General features: G+C 39.6%; 1 protein-coding gene across 44 annotated transcripts in view; it reads right to left on the bottom strand.

Annotated features, from left to right (window-relative positions):
• Window positions 1–27,286, bottom strand: part of ZNF438 (zinc finger protein 438) — a 297,450-nt gene that overhangs the window by 243,621 nt on the left and 26,543 nt on the right. For 39 of the 44 annotated variants that reach the window (XR_010934694.1, XR_010934693.1, XR_010934695.1 and 36 more), the window contains one exon: window positions 7,479–7,539. The gene's annotated coding sequence lies outside the window, so the exon portion shown is untranslated. Of the gene's footprint in view, window positions 1–7,478; window positions 7,540–20,916; window positions 21,114–21,733; window positions 26,093–27,286 lie in introns of those variants that run through there. The other 5 variants (XM_067705148.1, XM_067705137.1, XM_067705178.1 and 2 more) reach the window with 3 other exon arrangements.

The raw sequence follows: 27,286 nt of genomic DNA, 5'->3' as shown, positions 1-27,286 counted from the left end.
CACATATGGTCACCTTATCTTTGATAAAGGAGGCAGGAATGTACAGTGGAGAAAGGACAGCCTCTTCAATAAGTGGTGCTGGGAAAACTGGACAGGTACATGTAAAAGTATGAGATTAGAACACTCCCTAACACCATACACAAAAATAAGCTCAAAATGGATTAAAGACCTAAATGTAAGGCCAGAAACTATCACAGTCTTAGAGGAAAACATAGGCAGAACACTCTATGACATAAATCACAGCAAGATCCTTTTTGACCCACCTCCTAGAGAAATGGAAATAAAAACAAAAATAAACAAATAGGACCTAATGAAAGTTCAAAGCTTTTGCACAGCAAAGGAAACCATAAACAAGACCAAAAGACAACCCTCAGAATGGGAGAAAATATTTGCAAATGAAGCAACTGACAAAGGATTAATCTCCAAAATTTATAAGCAGCTCATGCAGCTTAATAACAAGAAAACAAACAAGCCAATCCAAAAATAGGCAGAAGACCTAAATAGACATTTCTCCAAAGAAGATATACAGACTGCCAACAAACACATGAAAGAATGCTCAACATCATTAATCATTAGAGAAATGCAAATCAAAACTACAATGAGATATCATCTCACACCAGTCAGAATGGCCATCATCAAAAAATCTAGAAACAATAAATGCTGGAGAGGGTGTGGAGAAAAGGGAACACTCTTGCACTGCTGGTGGGAATGTGAATTGGTACAGCCACTATGGAGAACAGTATGGAGGTTCCTTAAAAAACTACAAATAGAACTACCATATGACCCAGCAATCCCACTAGTGGGTATATATATATCCTGAGAAAACCATAATTCAGAAATAGTCATGTACCAAAATGTTCATTACAGCTCTATTTAAAATAGCCAGGAGATGGAAACAACCTAAGTGTCCATCATTGGATGAATGGATAAAGAAGATGTGGCACATATATACAATGGAATATTACTCAGCCATAAAAAGAAATGAAATTGAGTTATTTGTAGTGAGGTGGATGGACCTAGAGTCTGTCATACAGAGTGAAGTAAGTCAGAAAGAGAAAGACAAATACCGTATGCTAACACATATATATGGAATCTAAGAAGAAAAAATTGTCATGAAGAACCTAGGGGTAAGACAGGAATAAAGACACAGATCTACTAGAGAATGGACCTGAGGATATGAGGAGGGGGAAGGGTGAGCTGTGACAAAGCGAGAGAGGGGCACGGACATATATACACTACCAAACATAAAATTGATAGCTAGTGGGAAACAGCCGCATAGCACAGGGAGATCAACTCGGTGCTTTGTGACCACCTAGAGGGGTGGGATAGGGAGGGTGGGAGAGAGGGAGATGCAAGAGGGAAGAGATATGGAAACATATGTATATGTATAACTGATTCACTTTGTTATAAAGCAGAAATTAACACACCATTGTAAAGCAATTATACTCCAATAAAGATGTAAAAATAAATAAGAAAATCTGAATAAAGCATGGACTTTAGTTAATAAAAAAAAGAAATGAAGGAAAAAGAAATGAAGGAAACAACAGCAAAGATCAATAAAACTAAAAGGTGGTTCTTTGAGAAGATAAACAAAATTGATAAACCATTAGCCAGATTCATCAAGAAAAAAAGGGAGAAGACTCAAATCAATAGAATTAGAAATGAAAAAGGAGAAGTAACAACTGACACTGCAGAAATACAAAGGATCTACAAACAATAAATGCTGAAGAGGGTGTGGAGAGAAGGGAACCCTCTTGCACTGTTGGTGGGAATGTAAATTGATAAAGTCACTATGGTGAACAGTATGGAGGTTCCTTAAAAAAATAAAAATAGAACTACCATACGACCCAGCAATCCCACTACTGGGCATATACCCTGAGAAAACCATAATTCAAAAAGAGTCATGTACCACAATATTCATTGCAGCTCTATTTACAACAGCTAGGACATGGAAGCAACCTAAGTGTCCATCGACAGATGAATGGATAAAGAAGATGTGGCACATATATACAATGGAATATTACTCAGCCATAAAAAGAAATGAAATTGAGTTATTTGTAGTGAGGTGGATGGACCTAGAGTCTGTCATACAGAGTGAAGTAAGTCAGAAAGAGAAAAACAAATACTGTATGTTAACACATATATATGGAATCAAAAAAAAAAAAAAATGGGTCTGAAGAACCTAGGGGCAGAACAGGAATAAAGACATAGAGAATGGACTTGAGGACACGGGGAGGGGGAAGGGAAAGCTGGGACGAAGTGAGAGAGTGGCATGGACATATATACACTACCAAATGTAAAACAGATAGCTAGTGGGAAGCAGACACATAGCACAGGGACATCAGCTCGGTGCTTTGTGACCACCTAGAGGGTGGGATAGGGAGGGTGGGAGGGAGATACAAGAGGGAGGAGATATGGGGATATATGTGTACGTATAGTTGATTCACTTTTTGATACAGCAGAAACTAACACACCATTGTAGAGCAATTATACTCCAATAAAGATTTTTAAAAAATAATAATATCCGTTAAAAAAAAAAAAGAGAAGAAGAAGGAGTCAAATCTAAAAGACAGAGGTCGCTCTAATGGGAAAGAGGGGAGCAAAGTCAGAAGCCTGGAGAAGACAGAGAAACCAGAGAGATTCTAGGTGGAAACATGTTACAGAGTTCAGGCCTTCCTTAGAGGCAGAACGGTGTCTTCATTAGAACGCTGATTTCACATAGTGCGCCAGCATACGCACGGGGGCGGGCTGGACCGGACCCTGGCGCTACAGGCACCTGTGTCAGGCTGCGGGCGATCTTTAAATGTGTCATCCTATTACTTAGGCGCTAGTTACCAGAGCAATCAAGTATAAAGTACTTTAGTATCACAGAGTGCCTGAAAATCATTCCTTCCTGTATCACTAATTCCAAGTTCCACAGTTCAGTGGTTATAAGAAACTGGAATTTGCATTAATAGACTTTCTGGGGTCTAACTAAAAGCGCTTATAACTTAAAGTTCTCTATTATTTAAATCCTATTTTTGTCTTTCTAAGAGAAGAGAAGGGAATGGCTGGATCACCGTCGATGACACAGGGAAGCACAGTCAGTCCTTCTCAAAGCGCTTCTGGCATCAGAGTAGGATGAACTTTCCATTTCTAGCAAACTCTGACCAAAGGCCATTTCCAAATATCATGCTCTTTACTTCTGAGACTCAGTACACTTTTGTTTAATAACTAAAATCTATTACAGAATTTGTGTATGTGTGTATTATTTATTTCAGACCTAATATCAATCTAAATAAATTTTAAATTGAAAAATGAAAGAAAGAAAAATGCCTCCAAGGAAACGCCTTAGATGAGGACTTCGTCCACCTGAGTACCTCGATAGGAGCTCTTCTTTCACCTCAAATGCTGGGAACTTCACCTAGAAGTTCACCTTTATAATTTATGGATGAAAGCTTCCCTATACAAAGACAGGAGGAGTCGTCTGAAAAAAGAAGATTCTGAAAACGGATATAATCTCAGAGTTGGGGAGACCAGCTCTGGCGAGAAAAACCACTCTCCCCTCCCCCACTCTAGCCCATCTTCCTCTGCAACACCCCAGGAGGTAGATCGGCCTCAAGTTGACACCGTCAGTGACAAAGAGCCCACTGTCCTCTGCAGCAGCCCGTCTATTTATATGCAGATGTCACTGTTACCAACTTATTCCTTCTACTGCTTATAGAATGTTCTCTCTCCTCAGAAACCTCTCTCTCTGCAACTTCTCCCCATCAATTCTAGCAACGTCTTTCTGCAGCTCTACATCTCCAGGCCCTCTTACGCTTGAGAGCAATTCAAATTACAGAAACTTGGAACAACGAGACTGCAAAGCTTCTAGGGTGACCTCTGACCTCTCCCACTACATGTGCTACAGAGCCTCAGAAATGTACTTTTCTCTCTAAATCTACCTCCACTGGCACCAGGTTAAAAGCTGAAATGGTCAGGATGAGGGTATAGGGTAGGGGGTAGGAGGGATTTAGCCAATTCCGAATGGACTTGGAGAATTTACGGGACAGCAAGAAAGCAACTGTGGCTATAGAGCCACATGAGCACACAGAGAACGGCAGGCGAAAAGGCAGCAGGGAGAACGTGCAGGGCCTGGTTGAACGGGGTGAGAAGTTTACCCTGAGTGCAGTGGGCAGACACTGCAGGGTTGTGAACAGGGGAAGGACAGGCACTGTTTAACATTAAAACTCAAACAAACGAAACAAACAAAACAAAACCTACTTTCGCTGCTATATGGAGCACGGACTAGAGATAAGGAAGGCCAGCGAGGAGACTATTACTGTCATCTAGGTAACTTACAATGGTGATTATAAGTTACATTATATAATTAGACTAGAGTAGCAGTGGGGGCGATGGCAGCAAAGGCATATATTTTGAAAGGAAGACATCCAAGCCCCCGATAGACTGGATGTGGGTTAAGAAGCAAAGAGAAAAGTCAAAGACGACTTCTAGGTTTTGGCCTGAGCAACTGAGTGGACCACTGAGTAAGCTGGAGGGCATGTCTGGGGAAGAGAGACCAGGCGTCCCGCTGCACATACGTAAGTCTGAAATGCTTACTGGGCTTCTGAATAGAGACGTTGGATAGGCAGACGGATAGGAGCCTGGAGCTCATCGGAGAGATCAAGGCAAAGAAATAAACTGGGGGGACACACGGTATTTAAAGTGAGGGACGCATGAGATCACATGGCGAATAAGCAGCGAAGGCAACCAAGGACTGAGCCCTGAAGGACACCAACCGTCAGAGACCACGAAGAAGAGGACACCGAGAAGGAGAGTTTGTAACCCTGCGTGCATTTTATGCTTTCAAGTATAAGAAGGACTGGAGATTTAGGCCACAGAAAGACATGGCTAGAACTGACGGGGAGAAGCTTCAGAGAGAGTGGTTTCTGCCCATTGTGACAAGCACTATGATGTGTAAGTTGGCAACATTCTCGTTCTTCCTCAAAAAGCAACTGGGAGTAATTTATATCTACAAAGTACAAAACCCACAGCCAGACGTCATAATCTTCTTCAAAGACCACCTTTCAGAGTCACGTGCAACTCTCCTTCTGCCTCCTGGCCAGCTGACGGAGTCTGGAGAGCTCCATTTCACATGCCCGCTGCTCAGTTACCCCGTCCCTGGCCTCTGGCATGGGTCCTGGCTTCTGGATCCAAGTTCTCACCCCCACTAACAGCTTGCAGTTGCCCAGCGCCGACCAGGAGGCACGCTGAGATCACGCTCCCCAGAGCTGCCAAGAGTTCCTGGCATCTGATCAATGAAGCACACAATGCGTGGCTGTTCGGCAATTCATCAGGTGACAGAGAGCAACTGACGTGCTTGGGAACCAGAGGATGAGCCAGGGCACGGCTGCGACGGGCAGCAGAGACTCCACTCCAGGCCCATTACCCCGGGGGGAGTCCGCTCTAGGTCACCCGGTATGATCAGACATCCTTTTACCCAGAAGAGTTGTTGTAATCTGAAGTTTACCGTGTGTCCACAGACTCAGGATTCCCTGGAAGCTGGCAATACCAGGTACTAAACTGTAGGTACTGCACACCGTGGCAATCGGCTCTTTCTGCCCCACACCTTCAGGGCTGCCCTGGAGACATCTGTTACCCTCCAGCCTCATGTGTGATGGGAGTTCCAAACTAGCTCATAGGTGTTTGTGAAGATTAAATGAGGTCACTGTAAACAAAGTGCCTGGTACATAGAAAGCGCTCAGTGCCTATTAGCTACCCCCATTTATACTTTAGGTGACCATAAAGTAACAGCCAGCCAGCGGAGTGGTAAAGCATGTCTCCAGAAACAACACTTGCAAGGCTCTTCGAGCACAGAAGAATAAAAAGCTTTTTTGCTTGATTTTATGTGTGGACTATAATTTGATCAATGGAATTTCAACTTGTCCTGAAAAAATGCTCCTCCCTTTTTCTGAACTTTCCTACCAAGGTTGGCACAATTATGCTACATCACTAAGAAGTAAAGATATCAATCTCATGCCAATAGAATTTACAACACCAATTCTGAACAAATATCATCAAGCAAAACAGAACTCTCCAAGCCTAACAACTATCCTGCAGAAGTCATCCAGGCCTGGGTCTGCTGTGTTAAACGCCTGTATCCTTTAAGTAGAATCTACTTCTATTTCCCTTCATGAAATTTAAGTTTAACTAAAATCACTAAAGTTGGCAGCAGCAGCAGGAGACCATTTAAAGGCCGGCAGGGCTATTTTACTTTTATTAATGACAAGTTATGTAATAGTTCAGCAAACTACGGAGCTCCCTTCTTATAGTCTTTTAATATTTATAGAAATTTAAAAGAGTTATACTGCCAGAGTTCATTTTGGAAACTGACAATTTCAATTATCTGACAGCAATCAATTATTTCAGCTCAACTACAGAAATGGCTCTTTAACGAGAGGTCAGCTGAGTCCAGCGCCTGACCTAGAAGCTCAAGTAGATGTGACTGAACAAAACCACCCTAAAAGGGTCTCAACTCCAAACCACGGAGTCACATCACTGGCCTTTTTGCCCCTAACAGTACATCAAAGAAAAGAAAAGAAAAAGAAAAAAGTGGTGCACTGGGAACCGTGGGAAGGGCCCGCTTATGTTAACAGAAAGAGCAGTACTAAACCACCAAAGAACACACAAGTACCTTAAAGGAATCAAAGAGCAAGTCTGTAACCGAGCTCAAGGAGATGTTCATGGACACCAGGCCAATGTCAAGAAAATGAAATCCCACGCCTCCCATGAACTGAAAAGTGAAACCTATCGTCACATATTTCCCTGCATCTCTAATGCACGGCATCTGGGTTTTTCTAAAGGTAATTAATTATTTTGAGTTTTCAAAGTATTACACAGAAAAGCTACTTCTAAACTATAATTTTCAAATAAATCTCGATTTTTTTTGGCTTTAAAGAAAAATTTTTATTTTGGAATAATTTTAGATTTACAGAAGAGTTGCAAAGATATTACCGAGTTCCTGTATTCCTTTCACCAAATTCCACCTAAAGTTAACATCTTACACTACCATGGTACATTTGTCAATACTGAGAAGCTGACATTGGTACATTTACTATTAACTAAGCTATAAACTCTACTTGGATTTCACCTGCTTTTCACTGATGTCTTTTTTCAGTTCTAAGATACAATCCAGGACACCACTTTGCATTTAACGATTTTTTTAGGGCTTTAACTTTTGAAATATGCCTAACTTGTTTCCCTTATTGACAATGTTCTCTGTATAATTATTATACAAAATAAACCTAAAACTCCCTGGAAAATATGATTTATTGGATACCAGAGAATGTTACATTACATTCATGTAAACACGGTATTTCTACCATTTTTACTGAGGAGAAAAAGAGGTAAATCACTGAAGTAAGATATACTCCATTGTCTACTTTGTCAGGAACCTATGAGATCAAATCATTTAATGTTTCAGAAATATCTCTCTTCAAAAAATGCTTGTCACTTACCTATCTCCCAAGGCTCCAGTAAAGAGTCATAAGATGTATGGTAAATCCTTTTAATTTAATCCTGTAATAGAATATAAAGTATTATCATAATCATATTCAGATAATCCATTTTTATCAAATATATGTGAACAACTGTATTCCTTTCATTCCCAAATTTTAAAAATTATTGTATGATATTTTATTAAGATAACAAAAGAACTAATTTAAGGAAGAACAATACCATAAATTTATTACATGTCTTTAAAAATGTTTAAAAATGAAGGCATGCAAAATTTAATACAAGTTTTAAGATAAACAGAAAATGTTCTAGAAAGAAGGAAGTGCTACAATGAATAAAACTGACTAATAAGAATGTTTCACATTCTTTTCCACGTGCGTAATGCTGTGGAAATTACTAAGTAGTCACAAACAAGTGAATCACATTGAGGGCACAGCCTTTGTGAGGGGAAAACAGTAATCAGGAATTTGGGGTTAGGAGATTTTTGAAAAGACACGTGTCTGGTAAAGCGACCATGTGTGTCAGTTTGACTGAGACAGTCTCAACTTAGGTCCATTGTCACAGTGTCCCCACCCCCGCAATTTATTATTTGTCCTGGAGTCTCCACTTTCTAGCGATTTTTTTTAATGGGAGTGTTATAATAAGCCGGAACATTTACTTCCAGGCTGTGCCCGGATCTTGGTGAGTGCTGTGAGATACACGCACAGTGAATCCAATTGTCAATTTAACCTGTGGTTGAACGTGAAAGACCTCTCTCTGGATGGGCTATAACTGACACCTCGTTCTCAAAGTCAGCACCCAAACCATGGGCAGAAAAAGGAAGTGCACTTGGACAGGAGAGGCCGAGGGACAGCTAAATCCTGCAGTCTTCGGTGGAGGTGGAAAAAATATTCAAAATGCTGCTGCCCCAACTATGAGTAGCTCGAAGATACCAATTTCAGAAAAGCAGATGAAGAAGGTGTTTTATATATTATTCTATAAAGCATGACTTTTCATTTAGATCAAATGACTAGTCTTTAATCTTGCTCAGTTCTGATTACAAAGTGTCTTGTTTACATAGTTAAAATTAAGTGGCAGCTGTTATTTTGTTGGCTCTATTAGCAGAAGAAATTTACACTTAAGTCATGCCAGCTTTCTATCAGTGTCAAGAGATACCATGTGAACGGCAAAATATGACCAAAGTAGAAGCAAACACGTCCCACAATTACATCCACCAAAGATGTGACAGTCTAACAATCACAACTGACAAATATTTAAACACACACACACACACACACACACACACACACACACACAAAGAAACTGTCACTCATGTGACAAAGATAATGTTGAATAAAAAAAAATACTACTCCGGGCTTCCCTTGTGGCGCAGTTGTTGAGAGTCCACCTGCCGATGCGGGGGACACGGGTTCGTGCCCCGGTCCGGGAAGATCCCACATGCCGCGGAGCGGATAGGCCTGTGAGCCATGGCCGCTGAGCCTGCGCGTCCGGAGCCTGTGCTCCGCAACGGGAGAGGCCACAGCAGTGAGAGGCCCGCGTACCGCAAAAAAAAAAAAAAAAAATACTACTCCAACATGGCAGTACCTGTTTTCTCTTGTTGCTACATATCTTAGAAATCTTGGAGGCTTTTAAGACTCACTTAGTAAAATCATCAATAGCATTGAAATTTTTTCAGCTGAGCACTCTAAATCTTGGCTTCATTTTGTTCAGTCAGTTGGAAATCTTTAATTCAGATTTAATTTATACAGAGAACCAGTTTTTTTACTTAGATAAGTTTATACTTTGTACCAGGATGAAATGGACTTCCAAATGCTTACAATCTAGCAGCATCTAAATTTGGTAAAATGGGGGACTTCCCTGGCAGTCCAGTGGTTAAGACTCCATGCTTCCACTGCAGGGGGCGCAGGTTCGATCCCTGGTCAGGCAACTAAGATCCCGCATGCCATGCAGTGTGGCCAAAAATAAATGAATAAAAATTTTAAAAATTAAAACAAAAAAAAAAATCTGGTAAAATGTTCAGAAGACTTCTAAATAAATACAACTTATCTGACAAGCTTTCTCTTGTAAAAATGTCATTGAATAAAGGTACTCTAAATAGAGTAAAAAGACAGTACCTGTGAAAATATATGGGCTGGAATATTTCCCTGTTAAACTACTAAAAAAAAATCAAAATTTAGAATGACCTCAATTTAGTAGAATTTGCTTTGAACTTACCAGGTACCTTAGTATCTATACAGATATTATATTCTCAAATTTAAAGATTATGATTTACAGCAATTAGTAACTACTGAAAAGAATCAAGTTTCAAGTTTAGTAATCATAAAATGAAACTTTGAAGACTATAATTTTACGAAACAATTAAAAACAATACAACTGTGTTTCAAAACTACATTCCTTTCAGAAACATACAGAGACCCAGTACTACAGACAAATTATGACTAAGAAACTAAATAATGTATATGGGCTTCTACTGAGAATTCTATTTATGGTCTTTTTAAAGTTGAAAAAAATCAGTATGAAATAATTTTGTTGTGATGTTTGTTGTGATGTTTTGGGGTTTTTTAAAATATTAACATGGAAATATGTTAACGTTTTTCAGAAATAAACTTGTTTTTAAAATACAATAAAAATAAATCTGTTAGTCAACAAATAAAATTATACAATTTTATTATTTTTCAGTAATTCTTATTCTCAAAGGAATCTCAGTTTGGGCACTAAATTAAATGGTTAACCTAACCTTGGTGGTTAATTTTATGTGTCAACTTGGCTAGACTACGGTGCCCAGCTGTTTGGTCTAACACTAGTCTATGTGTCTCTGTGACAGTCCCTGTGGATGTGATTAACATTTACAATCAGTTGACTTTAAAGCAGGTTACTCTCCATAATGTGGTGGGCCTCAACCAATCAGTTGAAGGCCTTAAGAGCAAAGACTGAACTTTCCCAAGAAAGAAGCAATTCTGCCTCAAGACTGCAACACAGAAACCTGCCTGAGTTTCCAGTCTGCTGGGCTGCCCTGCAAATTTTGGACTCAAGACTACATAATCAACGTTTACCTAAAATTTGTGCCTGCTGGCCTACTCTACAAATTTCACACTTGCCAGCTCCCACAATCATGTGAGCCAGTTCCTTAACATAAAAACTAACTCTCTCTCCCTATCTATCTATCTAGCTAGTATATCCTATTTTTCTGTCTTTCCATCCATCTATCTATAGTGCATCCACAAAAGCCGTGATAGCATACATAGATATATAGATATATCCCCTGCTAGCTGTATTTCTCTGCACAACCTGACTAATACACTAGGTAACAGAGATTAGGAAGTATCAAGCATCTCCACCCAATGGAAGCTGCTCCCTGACAAGAGCAGAAAATGAAAGAGTTTTATTTTAGGAAGTATGCAATTACATCATTAACAGTACCTTTAAAGAAGAAGAAAAACCCAGATTTTGGGGCCATGCCTTCCTATACCGGAATGACACCACGTAACCCAACAGCCCAGCTTTTAGAGAACAAGGTTGTGTCTCTTCCTCCTTTGTAGCAGGGAGTCTGAGAAAGAGAAGGTGCTCTAAAATGTTGCTAAGCAAACATTTCATTCTGCTAAACAAACAATGTCTCAGAAGACACTGCCAGTCCTAAATGCTGTAAAGATGGTGAGAGTATAAGCAAAAGTATGCTTTTTAATGTTTTCAGTAGTATTACTGTTGTCATTCTGAGACTATTGCATGTGTAATACGGGATAAAAATAAATGAATAATTATGGGATTTTCTAATTCTATAATCACTTGTGTCTTTGAAAAACCAGGATTCTTGGCACAGAGAAAAGGAGATATAGAAGGAAGATTCAAATACACTGTAGTCTAGAGTTTTAACTGGAAGCATCAATATGACCTTGTGAGGTATTTTATTTTATCTTAAATATGTGCATATCTTTCTTAACTCTGATTACAGAAAAGGCCTACAAACAAAGGCCAATCCAGCATCATCGAGCATCCCTTAGAGACCAGAGCTTCTTAGAGAAATGGCTAATTCTAGGACTCAGGAGCCAATCTCAAAAGGCTCCCACTGGCCAAAGATGGAATAATTTGAGCTTCATTAATGATAATAACTGAAATGGATTAAAACCCATCAAACGTTTAATTCTAAGAGTTCAAAATTTTTTTAATAATTGGTCATCTTCAAGAGATGATAGAGAACCAATTAATCATTCTTAAAAACTATTAAATCAAAGAAAAAGCTCAAGAATTTATCCTGCCTTTCCTTTATGAACTGTATGACTGGGTAATACCTAAACTCTTTCAACTGCGATAGCACTCTTCAAGCCACATGCACGTCTAATGGTAAAGAGTAAAATTCTAACTGGCTAGGAGGGTATAAGCACAGCCTTTAACCAATGAGTGGCTTATCTGACCAAGGGGTAACCCTTGGGTAGTAAAGATAAAAGAAAAAACAAGAAAATAAATTTGAGTAGAGACATCCAATGTTGTCCACTGGAGGTAACAGCTTTCACACAGTCAGTTCATCCAAGTCACTAAAAATATATATAAATAACCAAGCAAACAGTATTAACCCCCATTCCCAAGGTGATCACTACACAGAGTTGCTACATGTTATTTAAAATGCCCGGTTTTCAACAAATATTGCAAAATGTGCAAAGAAGCAGCAAACCCATTTTCAGGAAAAAAAGGCAGGCAACACAACTGATTCTAAAGGGGCCCAGATGTTAGACTTAACAGAGACAGACTTCAAATCAGCTATTCCAAATAAGTTCACAGAACTAAAGGAAACCATGGATAAAGAATTAGAGAAAAGTATAATGACAATGTTTCAGCAAATAGAGAATATCAATAAAGATAAGGAAATTACAGAAAAAAAGCAGCAAATAGAAATTTTGGAATTGTACAATAACTGAAAAAGTACAATAACTGAAATGGAAAATTCACTATAGGAGCCCAAGAGTCGACATGAACTGGAAGAAGAAAGAATCAGAGTGCTTGAAGATATATTGATAGAGATTATATACAATTTGAAGAATGGGGAGAAAAGAAGAATGAAGAAACATGAACAGAGCACCACAGAAAAAGAGAAAGGCACAGAACAAAGATTTAAATAATGGCTGAAATCTCCCCAAATTTGATGAAAAACATTAGTAATCTACACATCTAAGAAGTTCAACAAACTCCAAACCAGATAAATATAAAGAGATCCACACCCAGACAAAATATAATCAAAATGTTGAGAAGCAAAGAAAAAAATCTTGAAATCAGCAAGAGAAAAATGACTCTTCATATACAAGGAACCCCAATAAGACTGACAGCTGACTTCTCATCAGAAGCAGAGGAAACCAGGAGGTAGTAGGACTGAATATTCAAAATGCTGAAGACAAAAAACTGTGAATTAAGAATCTTACATCCAGCAAAACTATCTTTCAACCACGAAGGTAGAACCAAGACATTCCCAGAAAAACAAAAACTGAGAGAATTTGTTGCTAGGAGATCTGCTTTATAAGAAATACTGAAAAGAGTTCTTCAGGTTGAAAGCAAATGACACCAAACAGTAGTTTGAATGCACACAAAAAACAGACTGCCAAGAATTATGTACATAATTACAAAAGAGACTACCATTGCATATTTCTCCCCCTTCTCTTAACTGATTTACAGAGCAATTCAATGAAACAGTATGCATACAAGTGTATTGTTGGGCTAATAACAACATGTAAAATTTTATATATTTGATGATAGTAACACAGAGGAAGCAGATGAGAGCAAACCTGCCTTGTGCTGGAGTAGGGAAATAACACCAGATGGTAACTGAGACCCACAGAATATATGAGGTGGGTGAAAAGTAGAAAAGTTAATATAACTAACCCCATAAATATGCACCTGCTCTCCTTTCTTCTCTCAGCTTCTTTAAAAGACTTACATAAAAGAAAAACTATAATAATATATTGTTGGGTTTCTACAATATATAGACGTAATATAGATAACAGTAGTAGCAAAAAAAAAAGGAGAGAAATAGAGCTATACAGGAGAGGAGTTTCTTAATTTTGCTGAAAGTAGGTAAAAATCAGAAGTAGATTCTCTTAAGCTAAGAGCTATATTGTAAGCCCTAGAGCAAACACTAAGAAACTAATTCAAAATGTATAATTTAAAAATTATTAAAGGAGTTAAGATACCACACTGGAAGAGATTCACTTATTTCAAAAGAGGACAGTAAAAAAAAAAAAAGAACAAAAGAAGGCATAAGACCTATGGAAAACAAAAAGCAAAGTGGCAGGTGTAAATCCAACCATATCAATAATATTAAATGTGAATAGACTAAACAATCCAATCAAAAGGCGGAGATTATCAGAGGGTATTTTTAAAAACCCAACTATATACTATATACTGTCTACAGGAGACGGTAGGTTCAATGATACAAATAGGTTGAAAGTAAAAGGATAGAAAGTGACACACGATGAAACAGCAACTGTAAGAAAAGCAGCCAAAATGGGTGGTAAAGCTACAAGAACAACGGAGGAAGAAGAACTGAAAGAATAAATAAACAATTCAAAAATGATAATAGACTTCTTATCCCCTTTCAACACTAGATGGAAAAACCAGGAAAAAAACAACAGGGAAATAGAAGATTGGAATAAAAGTGTAAGCCAACTAGACCTGCCAGACATCTATACAACACTCCACCCAACAACACGAGGCCGTCTTCTCAAGTGCACATGAAACATTCTCTAAAAGAGACCATATTCTAGGCCACAAACAACCCTCAAGAATTTAAAGTGATTAAAATCATGTGACTAAAATCCATTCCACAATGGAATGCAATCAGAAATCAGTAACAGAAGGAAATTTTGGAAATTCACAAATACATGGAAATAAAACAATACACTGGTAAGTAGCCAATGAAACAAAGAAGAAATCGTAAAGGAAATTAGAAAATACCTTGAGATGAATGAAAACTAAAATATACCAAAACCTATGGGATGTAGCTAAAGAAAGCAGTGCTTAGAGGAAAATTTATAGCTGTAAATGCCTATATTATAAAAGAAGAAAGATCTCAAATCAATAACCTGAACTTCCATCTTAAGAACCAAGAAAAAAGAGCAATCTAAACCTAAGCAAGCAGCAAGAAACAGTAAAGATTAAAATGCAAACAAACGAAATAAAGAACAGAAAAACACAGAAGACAATCAATGAAAACAAAAATGGTTTCTTTGAAAAGATCCCCAAAACTGACAACCCTTTAGTTATAGTGACCAAGGAAAAAATGAGGGAACACAAAAATTACAAATGAATAAAAGGACATTGCTATTGATTATACAGAAATAAAAAGTATTATAAAGGAATACTAGGAACAACTGTACAACAACAAAGTGGGTAACTTGGAGGAAAAGAACAAATTCCTAGAAAAATACAAACTACTAAAACTGAAGAAAAAACGGAATCTCTAAAAAGGCTTATAGCAAGAGATTGAATTGGTGATTAAAAACACTTCCAACAGATATAAGTGCAGACTCAAAGGACTTCACTGGTAAATTCGACCAAACATTTAAATGAGAATTAATACCAATCTTTGACAAACTCTTTCCAAAAAAAGAAAGAAAGAAAAAAAAAAAAAGGAGATAATACTTCTATGGGGCCAGGGGCCAGTAATACTCTGATACCAAAGCTAGACAAAGACATCACGAGATATCTACAGACCAATATTCTTTATAGCTATTGATGCAAAAATCTTCCACAAAATATTAGCAAACCAAATTAATAAAAGAAAAAATAAAAGGCACATGATCATATCAATTGAGAAAAGGCATTTTCCAAAATCCAACAGTCTTGTCATAAAACTCATTCAACAAACCAGGAATAGAAAGGAACTTCCTAAACCAGACAAAGGGCATCCACACACAAAAAAAATCACAGCTAATATTATACTTAATAGTGAAAGACTGAATGGATCACTCCTAAAATTAGGAACAAGAATACAATGTTCGGGCTTCCCTGGTGGCGCAGTGGTTCAGAGTCCGCCTGCCGATGCAGGGAACATGGGTTTCTGCCCCGGTCCGGGAGGATCCCACATGCCGCGGAGAGGCTGGGCCCATGAGCCATGGCCGCTGAGCCTGCGCGTCCGGAGCCTGTGCTCCGCAACGGGAGAGGCCACAGCAGTGAGAGGCCCGCTTACCGCAAAAAAAAAAAAAAAAAAAAAAAAGAATACAATGTTCTATTTCTTACCATTTCTACTCAACATTTCACTGCAGGTGTAACTAACCATTGTAATCAGGTAAGAAAGAAAACCAAGCAAACAAAATCAGCATCCAGAAAGGAATAAGTATGACTATCTCTTCATAGATGATATGAATTTATAGCAAATCCTAAGGAACCAACTAAAAAAAAAACAAACTATTAAACACAAATAACCAGGTTCAACAAGGTTGCAGGATATAAGATTAACATACAAATTCATTCTATTTCTATACAACAGCAATGACCAACCCAAACATAAAAGAATGAAATTAAGAAAAGAGCTGCATTTACAATCACATCAAAAAGAATAAAATACTCAGGAATATATTCAATATTTAACAAAACTAGTACAGGACTCACTCACTGGAAACTATAAAACGTTGGAAAAAATTAAAGACAAAACATGCTACATTCATGGGTTGTTAAGACTTAATATTGTTAGGATATCAATACTCCCCTTATTGGTCTACATATTCAGCACAATTACTATAATGATCCAAGCTGCCTTTTCTGCAGAAATTTAAAAACATCCTAAAACTCATTCGGATATGCAAGGAACCCAGAATAGCCAAACAATCTTTAAAAAGGAGAACAGAGTTGGAAGATTCACGTATCCCAATTTCAAAACTTACTATATGGTTGCAGTGATCAACACATTATGGTACTGATACAAAGACAAACATGTAAAACAATGGAAGTGAATTAAGAGTTCAGAAATAAACTCTTACATTTATAATCAATTTTGACAGAGTGCCATCCAAAACAATTTAATTGACAAAGTACAGTCTTTTCAACAAATGGTGCAGGGACAAATGAATGTCCAAATGCAAAAAAAATAAAGTTGGACCTTTTCTTACATAAAAATTAACTAAAAATGGATCAGAGACTTCAATGTAAGTGCTAAAACTATAAAACTCTTAGAAGAAAACAGAGCAGTAAATCTTTATGGTCTTGAATTAGGCAATGGTTTGTTAAATATGATACCAAAAGTACAAGTGACAAAAGATAAAATAGATAAATTTGGATCCATCTAAATTAAAATATTTTGTACTGCAAATGATAATATAAAGAAAGCGGGGGAAAAAACGCAGAATGGGAGTAAATAATTGTAAATCATATATCTGAAAAGGGACTGGTATCAGTTATAAAGAACTTCTGTAAGCCTTTAATAAAAAGGTAAACAATTATATAATCAAAATTATCATTATTTTATAACTATAATTTAAAATTTTTTAAATGAGCAAAGGATTTGAATAGATGTTTCTCCAAAGAACATTTACAAATGGCTAATAAACACATTAAGAAGATGCTCAACGTCATTTGCCACTGGGGAAATGCAGATGAAAACCATAATACAGGGACTTCCCTGGTGGCGCAGTTGTTAAGAATCCACCTGCCAATGCAGGGGACACAGGTTCAAGCCCTGGTCTGGGAAGATCCCACATGCCGTGCAGCAACTAAGCCCATGTGCCACAACAACTGAGCCTGCGCTCAAGAGCCCGCATGCTACAACTACTGAGCCCTAGCGCCTAGAGCCCGTGCTCCGCAACAAGAGAAGCCACCGCAATGAGAAGCCCGCGCACCACAACAAAGAGTAGCCCCCACTCGCGGCAACTAGAGAAAGCCCGCGCACAGCAACAAAGACCCAACACAGCCAAAAATAAATAAATAAATAATTCTTTTAAAAAAATTAAAAAAAGAAAACCATAATACATTTACAGTCAATTAGATACTCAATGAGATACTACTTTATACCCTTTAAGATGGATATAATGAAAAAGAGATAATAACAAATATTGCTGAAGATGTGGAGAAACTGGAACCCTCTACATTGCTGTTGGTTACGCAAAATGGTGTCGCCTGTTTTTCTAACAGTTCCGCAGTTCCTCAAAAGGTTAAACCATAGAGTACCACTTGACCCAGCAATTCCCACTACTGAGTATATATCCAAGGGAAATGAAAGCATACATCCACACAAAAACTTGTATGTAAACGCTCACAGCAGCATTATTCATAACAGCCAATAAGTGCAAACAACCCAAACGCCTGTTGGCTGATCAATGGACAAACAACATGTGGCATATCCGTACAATGGGATAGTCTTCAGCAACGAAAAGGAATAAAATACTAATATATGCTATGCCACGGATGCACCTCAAAAGTGTTACACTAAGTGAAAGAAGTCAGACACAAAAGACCACATGTTGTGTGACTTGATTTACATGAAAAATCAGAATAAGCAAGTTATAGAGACAGAAAATAGATTAATGGTTGCCTGGGGTGACTGGGAGGGTGGGGAAGAGGAATGACTGCTAAGGGGCACATGTTTTTTCCTGGTGTGACAAAAATGTTCTAAAACCTAGACTGTGGTGATGGCTGTACAATTCTGAGAAGACACGAAAACCACTGAATTGTATACTTTAAATGGATTGATTTTACAGCATGGAAATTGTATCTGAATAAAAATGTTTTTACTGTGGTTAAAACCAAACGATAGTGTTGAAGGAAACAAACTGGATCCATAAATTATAAAAAGAAAAATGCAAGTGATTACTACGAAGATTTGGGATGACGCTTACTTATGAGAGAGGAGAGGGCTGTGATTGACACAGGACACAAGGAAGAATTTCAAGGGTGACTCATGAAGGTCTAATTCTTGACCTGGGTGCTACTGGCATTGTAATAGTTCATTAAATCATATATCTGATTTGGGTGATTTTCATACCTTTGTTTTATTTTATAATAAAAACACTTTTTAAGGAACATTTTTGGATTTTTTTAAAAACAGGAATTTGAGGTTATATGCTTATCATCTAACTAAATTATTGTCAATATAATAAGGAAATATCCTATATTTGCACTGTCCCATACAGTTACTGAGCACTTGAAAGGTGGCCAGCACGACTGAGGAACTGAATTTTTCATTGATTTTAATTCTAACGAATTTAAATTCAAATGTAAATAACCACACGTGGCTGGTGGTTATTTAGCACATGGCCAGTGCAGGCTTGGAACATACAACTGCTATCAAATGCTTGGCAGATACGTGTTTTTCAAGAACAATGGGTGAATAAGCTAACCTTTAAAATTTTTAAATAAAATTTACATATCGCAAAGATGGCAGCTTTGCGACAACCGTAATTTGCTTTTTAAGTTTGCATAAACTTCTCAAAGAACAACCAAATGAACCAATATGTCTATATCTACATATAGATATAAATATAGATATAGACATAGGTATATATGGTATACGTTATATATGCTATAACATTGGAATCGGATGTTCATATCTCCAAATTTCACAGTCATATCTCCAAATTTCATCCAAATTATCAAGGAAATGAAAATGGCCACCTAGTCTGAATATCACTAAAGTGATTTCTATAATACATCACCAACTCCAATCCCTGCCCTGTCACAGTCTCTAAGAAATACCAATTCCTCCAGAATCTTGAACAAATCCAACTAGATGTAAAGCCTACAGTGTTTTTGTCACCCTCCCATTTGTTCCCCAGATTGGGCCCTCAGTTCTCCAGATTGGGCCCTCAGTTCTCCAGACTGGGTTTTTTGTGGTTTTTTTTTTTTTGCGGTACGCGGGCCTCTCACTGTTGTGGCCTCTCCCGTTGCGGAGCACAGGCTCCGGACACGCAGGCTCAGCGGCTATGGCTCATGGGCCCAGCCGCTTCGCAGCATGTGGGATCCTCCCGGACCGGGGCACGAACCTGTGTCCCCTGCATCGGCAGGCGGACTCTCAACCACTGCGCCACCAGGGAAGCCCTCCAGATTGGGTTTTATGACTAGTTTCTATCACTAAAAATGGTCCTTAACATTCAATCACTCAACAAACAATGACTAATTATGTTAGGAACTATATTAAGAAACAGATGGAAAGTACAGTCTTTGTCCTGAAAGAAATTATAGTCTAGAGGAGGATAAGTACCAAATAAACCTCCAGAATCGAGCAGTGTGTTTAAGAGCTAAATGAGTACAACTTACATACGTCCATGGCTGTACAGAAAAGGAGCATCTAACTCCCAGGGACAGAAAAGGGACCAGGGAAGCAGGGTGATAGTAGAGGCATCCCTGAGCTAAGTCCTGGAAGATAAGCAGTGAAGGGAGAAAGAGAAGTGTTTCAGGCAAAGAGAAAACATGCAAAGGCTCAAAAGCTCAAGAGAATCAGAATCATGGCAGGTTCAGGTACTAACGCCCAGGAAAAGTAGAGAAGTGAGAGAAGCAAACGCTAGCCAGGCAGGCAGAGACCCAGGTCTGAAGCCCTCTGCTTGCGTGGGAGGGAGTCTGGATTTTATCTGGAAGGTGTAGGAGGCCAAAGAATTTTGAGCTCAGGAATAATGTGATTAGACCTGCATTAAAAAAAAATCACTCTGCAACAGTATGAAGTATAAATAAGAGAAAGTCTGAGATTGGAGACAGGACAAGCACTTTTAAAGAACATTACAGCAATATGGGTGAAAAGATGGGGCTCACACTACAGCGGAGACAATAAGGATGGAGATGAAATGATGCACTGGAGGGATATTCAGAGTGTGCAACATAAATCGACTGTATATGGGGGTAAGGAAGAATAAAGAATCACGGTGAGTTCCAGGTTTCTTACGTGAGAAGAAGGACACTGCCATTCATCAATTAAAAAAAAAATACAAAAGGAACAAGTGCAGGTTTGAGAGTAATTTTGAGTTCTGAAACTCAGAAAGGTGGTAGTAAAATCAACAATATCAAATGTCCGCAGAGAGGTTAAGTCAGCTCAGCTCTGCAAGCCCTAGCTCAGACTTACTGATTTAGAAGCTCTGGGGATGGAACCCAAGGGCCTGTATTTTAGTCACCCTCCAAACGATTCTGGTGCACACGCTAAACCTGGAGAAGCACCGGTCTTGCCAAACACTAGCGGTAATACTGGCAAAGGCCCAGGCAATTGGGTGGGTGCGGATGACAGAAGGGGAGGTTTCCTATTAGGGGCAGCAGAATCCAGGTTACAGGAGATCTACGGAATAATCTGGAGGAAAAGAAATGGAGACAGCACGCACAGACCCTTCTTTCAATAAGCTTGAAGAGAAAGAGAAGACAGACTAAAAATAAAGATGAGAAAAAATGATGAACAGAATGAAGTCCTCCAAGTGCAAAAAAGGATTCAGAGCCCAGGCAGAGGAGCTGGCCTTGGAAGGGGTGGTGGACACGAGTGGCTGGCCTCACCAGTCCACTCTCCGTCCTGGATACCAGAATCCTAAGTTCGTTCTTCTCTGAGAGGAGGCTGGAGGGCCATGAATCTTGAGTAGCCAAAGCCGATCACTGGACTTCTATATCCCTTGCCACTGACTGGTTTAGAAATGGGATATATCGTGTAAATTTGGCTAGTGAAGTCAAGTCTTCTGGGAGGCTTCTTTTTCTCTCTGAAAAAAGACATAAGAAAGATGCTATGGCTTGAATATTTGTGCCCCCCAAAAACCCTATGTTAAAGCCTTAATCCCCAATGTGATGGTATCTGGAGGTGAGGTCTTTGGAGGCTATTAGGGTTAGATTAGGTTAGAAGCATGGAGCCCCAAAATGGGTTTAGTGTCCTTATAATATAGGAGCCTCGAGCGCTCTCTCTCTGCCGTGCGAGGAAACAGGAAAAAGATAGTTGTCTGCAAGCTCGTGAAAAATCAAATCTTCAGGCACCTTGATCTTGGACTTCCCAGACTCCAGAACTGTGAGAAATAAAATGTCTGTTGCTGAAGCCACCCAGTATACAGCATTTTGTTATAGCACCCGAACCAAGACAAGAGACACCTCTTCTTACAGTCTCGGGTGCTTTGATATGAGGATGTCGATCTTGGAGCTAAAGCTGCCTGCCATCTTGAGACCAGGAAAGGACAAGCTTGAGGACAAAAGCTCACTCAGCATGACAGCAGAACAGAAAGACAGAAAGATCCCAAGAGCCTAATGACAGCAGTCAGCTGCTACGTGAACCAACTATAAAACCATCTTTCTTCCAGATTTCTAGTTATATGAGATCATTAAATTTACTTACTATTTAAGTTGTTCACAGTTGAGTCTTCAGTTATTTGTCAGCGGAAAGCATTCTAACTAACACAGAAAGAAAGATTTTCACGAGATGGGTGTGGATGAAATTAACTTGGCCTACTGGAGACCTGGGAATTTGAAGGAGTTTCAGCCTAAAGTTCCACTTATTAAACAAAATGAAGCTCATGTAGTTCTATTTTATAAAGGGACTGGCCTTAACAGTTCTTTTCTGCTTAAAAAAAAAAATCTAGTATTTCTAATGATAACAATAGTTGTAATGAAGATAATGATGATGATAATTATGATGGGGCTAAGCTAAGCTCATGGTTATTAAAGTCTTTTTGAAGGAGGTATTTTATCCGTGTAGTTTACCTTCAGCATTCCATTTGACTTCAATAGTGAAACCCTGCCACTCTCTCTTACTTTCCGTTTACAATTTCCATGTCAGTTTCATTTTCCATACTTTCATGGTACACAACACGACACCACAATATAGTTTATGGAGTAATCCTTAACTTTAAAGAACAAACACTCTGAAAACAAAACAACTTGTAAAAAGATTTCTATTTTTATTTCCACATATTTTCTAAACCTGTTCCTCCGTCTGTGGAATGATTCCTTTGATTCCTATCAGCGGGTGGAAAATCAACACTGCAGCCACACAGATAAACACCAGAGAAAGCATGATTGGAGCACAAATAACAAAAAGCACTAGAGTTGTATGCCCATCCAAGCAGTCCCGAAATGGTGAAAAAAATTTTTTTGGAAGTTAAATTGTAAGTTTTTGAAGCCCAAAACATTTTCCTACAGAAACAATGTTACTATGAGTCATTCCATTACTAGGCCAGTCCATAAAAGCCTTATGAAACCACATGCATAGGACTATTGTTTGAACTACCCCCAGGCAGAATAATACTTTTTCCTTTGGAAAATACACTGTTTTCTCCCTCCACCCTCCACCAGGTCCCGGGGGGAAAGGGCCTCATCATGGACTCTGCTCCCTTCTCCAGCCTCATCCCTCACAACTCTCCCTCCCCACACTCTGTGGTCCAGCCATACCACCCTCCTTCAACCTGCAGAGCCTTGTCCCCTCCAAGTCGTCACTGTCCAGCCCTTCCCGTCCTCTTCGTGGTCACCTCCTCTCGGACTTCCGGTCTCGGTTTACATGCTGCTTCCACAAGAAAGCTGTCCCTTGTCCCCATGCTGAGTCGTGTGGCCCTGCCCCACTTCCCCACGACAGCATGCATCACACTCATGGAACCCACTTTGCCAGTCTCCCCCATAATCTCTGCCATGTTGGGGATACATTCTATGTGTTATCTTAAGCCCAGAGATCAGAGGAGTGGCTGGCATTTGAAGATGTTTAATACATATTTGTTTGTATGAATGAACTTTCCTAAGAGAAGGTACACCAATGCTTTTTAAACTTGATCTATGGAATACTTAACCTGATCTATGGTCATTACCAAGGACTCAAGGGGTTTTCCAAAGAAGACTCCTCCACTTCTGGATTTATCCCTACAGCTTGTTCACATGCAGGGGCTCACCTATCCAATTTCCTCCATACTGCTGGTTTACAAAGTAACTTAAATGGAACATTAAAATTCTCGCAAGCAGGAATAAGCACATTTTCTAATAATACCTTTATCTCTTTCTTGCAGGTAATGTCATTCATTCTTGTGGCTTTTACTTACTATAACTGATGAAGTGCTGATTCCCAAATTTGTATCTCTAGGCCTGATTTTCTCTTGAGTTGAAGATCCAAGTGTGCAGCTGTCTATAATTTTCAGCCTGAACGTCCCACAAGGACTTCACTCCATCTCCCAGGTCCTCCCCACCCTTTCTTTTCTCCCGTGTTTCCCATTTCTGATATAGATATCATCATCTAGGCACTGGAGCCTGAAACTCAAGTTATCTCACCCTTGCTACTTAAAGACTGGTCCACAGACCAACGGTGCGGCTCATCTCCTGGAAACCCAGAGTCTCTGGCCCTACCCCAGACCTGCTGAATCAGGAGCTACCTTTAAACAAAATCCCCAGGCGATTCATATGCACACTAAAAGTTAAGAAACATCGATCTACAACTCCTCGTTCTCCCTACCCCTACACATCAACTCTGTCATTAAGTCTACACAGGAAACTGTCCCAAACATGCTCCTTGCCACCCATTTCTGCCATCACTGCCTTGATGTAAGCCACCCCCTCCTGTCTGGGACACGGCAGTGGTCTCTTAGTCCAACTCAGTCCTCTAACCGTTGGCTGTCAGCCAGAATTTCAGAAGAGACATTCAGCTGTACAGCTATGAATTTTGAGAGAGCCCACGTGGTTGAACAGCTTCTGTGCGCCAGGCTCTGAGGCGCAATCGCCCACCCCTAACTTCAGGAACCCCCCAGACAGGTGGCAGGGGTTGACTCATACACCCAAGACCACAGTATGGTGCGGGGTCAACTCAGAGGGCGGCTCAGCAGCAGCGCTGGGTCGGGTGGGATGCCCCGCTCCTATCGGGTTGCTGCTCTCGAGAGAAGACAGAGCCCAGGAGGAAGAGGTGAAAGACGCAATATGGACGAGGCAGAAGAGTCATATGTCATGTTGAGACAAAGGCAGCGGCTGGGGGTAGCTACAGCACAAGAAACAGAAAACAGAAAATGGCCTCAATCCCTTAAAACCTCGCTGGAATCGGGAATTATCTTAATTTCCAGTACTTCTGAGAGAAGGCTGATTTAAAATGCACTTCTTTGATTACCCATTTTTATTACTAATTGTATTCCTTACCTGCTAAAATTCTCTGTCCACCTATGTCCTAAATCTTGACAGTTTTTTCCTCATTAAGTTTGAGAGAACTCCTCTGGTATTACAGATATTAACCCTCAGTCACACTTGATATGAGCATTTCCCCCAGTCTGTTATAGTATTTTTCCATTGTGAACAAGTCTTCAATTTCATATATCCAAACTGATGATCTTTTCTTTGGTGAGTTTTTCATTGCTCCAAATTCTGAGTTATCAAACTTTCACAAATCTGATGAGTCGTACATTGTATTTCCTACTACTCTGTCTAAAATGTGATTGTAAAAATACCTCGCTCTGGATAGCAGCTAGACCTGATAAACACATGACGTGCATAAACATTCACACACAGCCATTAACCTTCCTCTTCCAACCCTACTCCCACCCCTTTCCTAAGATACAGCCAGGGAATTTGCTTTCATCCCAACTCCTCGCTTATTTTATTCAAATTCCCTCACACTTCAAGGCTGGGAAGGCAGTAGCTGGAACAGGTGTCCTGTGCACTATCTTTAGAGGTGGCCCTGAGACACCCACACCCTCTACAGAAGAGTTAAGAATGAATATTTTAAGGTACCTATTGGGGACAGAAAACATTTAAGGGATGCTAATTTTAAAGTACTGGCGGCAATATTCACTGCTATACTTTCTAAGCCCCTAAAACTAGAAATCAAATATCTAGGTTTTCTTTAAGGGTCTGCCATGCCACGGCCCTTTGACTTCACGTTATGGAAGACAATTTTCAAATTGAAAAAAGGGCTTAAGGAGCCTCCTACACTGCTGGTGGGAATGTAAACTGGTACAGCCATGATGGAGAACAGTATGGAGGTTCCTTAAAAAACTAAAAATAGAGCTACCAAACGATCCTGCAATCCCACTCCTGGGCAAATATCTGGAGAAAACTATAATTCAAAAAGATGCATGCACCCCAATATTCATTGTAGAACTACTGACAATAGCCAAGACATGGAAGCAACCTAAATGTCCATCGACAGATGAAGGGATAAAGAAGATGTGGTACATATATACAATGGAATACTACTCAGCCATAAAAAAGAAGAAATAATGCCATTTGCAGCAACATGGATGGACCTAGAGATTGTCGTACTGAGTGAAGTAAGTCAGACAAAGACAAATATCATATATTACTTATATGTGGAATCTAAAAAAAAAATACAAATGAACTTATTTACAAAACAGAAATGGACCCTCAGACATAGAAAACAAATGTATGGTTACTGGGGCGGCAGAGAGAAGGGGTAAATCAGGAGTTTGGGATTAACATACATACACTACTCTGTATAAAACAGATAACCAACCAGCAAGGTCCTACTGCATAGCACAGGGAACTCTACTCAGTATTTTGTAATAACCTATAAGGGAAAAGAATCTGAAAAAGAATAGATATATAGGGACTTCCCTGGCAGTCCAGTGGTTAAGACCTCGCCTTCCAATGCAGGGGGTGCAGGTTCGATCCCTGGTCAGGGAGCTAAGATCCCACATGCCCCACGGCCAAAACACCAAAACAGAAGCAATACTGTAACAAACTCAATAAAGACTTTAAAAAGGGTCCATATAAAAAAAATCTTAAAAAGAAGGATATATATGTTTACATATGTATATATAGAGAGATATATATATATATAACTGAATCACTGTACTATACACGTGAAACTAACACAACACTGTAAATCAACTATACTCCAATTTTTTTTAAAAGGGAAAAATTCATGAAAATAAATTACCAAATTTAAATAAATAAATAAATAAAAAGGGCTTAGTCTGTGGTGGTTTGCAGTTGAACGTGACCGACCCCCATGGGAATGTGGAACTTAGAGGGCAGGGGCACGGTTTAGATGTCATGATGAGGGAGCACACACACGCTGCTCTCAGTGAGGGACCAGGGATCCTCAGTGTTCCACAACGTGCAGGGCCACCCTGTATGACAACCACCTTCCCACCCCAAATGCCAACTGCCACCCCACTTCAGCTGAGAGCCTTACAGCCCACAACCTGCTCACAAGGTCTGGTGAAGACACGTCTCCTGACTTCCATTGCTTCTACCTGCCCTGGCATAGGTACTTGTTTTAGAGTGGGAGGGCCAGCCCAGGAGAAGACTGTGAGGTGGGCCTGGCTGTACTGGATGCCCTGCTTACCCTCCCCCATGGGGTCTCTCATTTCACCACCCAACCTGGCCTGCATTCGTTCAAGTAACATCCCCACAGGGTCCCGGCTTTGGCTACTCTCTTCTCACTCTGATCTACCAAATCCTGCTTCCTTCAAGATCTTAGAAAATACTTGATAAACAAATCACACAAAGATGTTAATCTCATGATGCCACCATGCATTCCTCTTCTCAGGGATACCTATATTTAAGGCGTAAACCAAAGATACCATACTCCTTACCACCTCCTCTACCACCACCCTGGTACAAGCTCCTCCTACCTTTTCACCTGGATCACCGCAGTATTCTTAACTAGTCTTCCTGCTTCAACCCTCCAACTTACAGTATGTTCTCAACAAAGACCTGACCTAAATGAGAGCCTATCATTTCTTAGCCCCAGACTCTCTGACAGCTCCCTAGTTCACTCAGAATAAAAGCCGAAGTACCTCCAGTGCCCTGCAAGGTCACGCATGATGTGGAAGAGGAAACCTGGAGGGCAGCGAGTCGGGAGAAAGAGCAAGAGTCCACTTTGGTTCTGTCAAATTTGTTAGGAGACAGGCAGACGGAGCTGCCAAAAGGCGTTATCCTTAGAGCCTCAGAAGGGAGCTTCAGG

Source organism: Pseudorca crassidens, chromosome 1, assembly GCF_039906515.1.
Source record: "Pseudorca crassidens isolate mPseCra1 chromosome 1, mPseCra1.hap1, whole genome shotgun sequence".
NCBI lineage: Eukaryota > Metazoa > Chordata > Mammalia > Artiodactyla > Delphinidae > Pseudorca > Pseudorca crassidens.
This window is presented reverse-complemented; position numbering and strand designations above follow the sequence as displayed.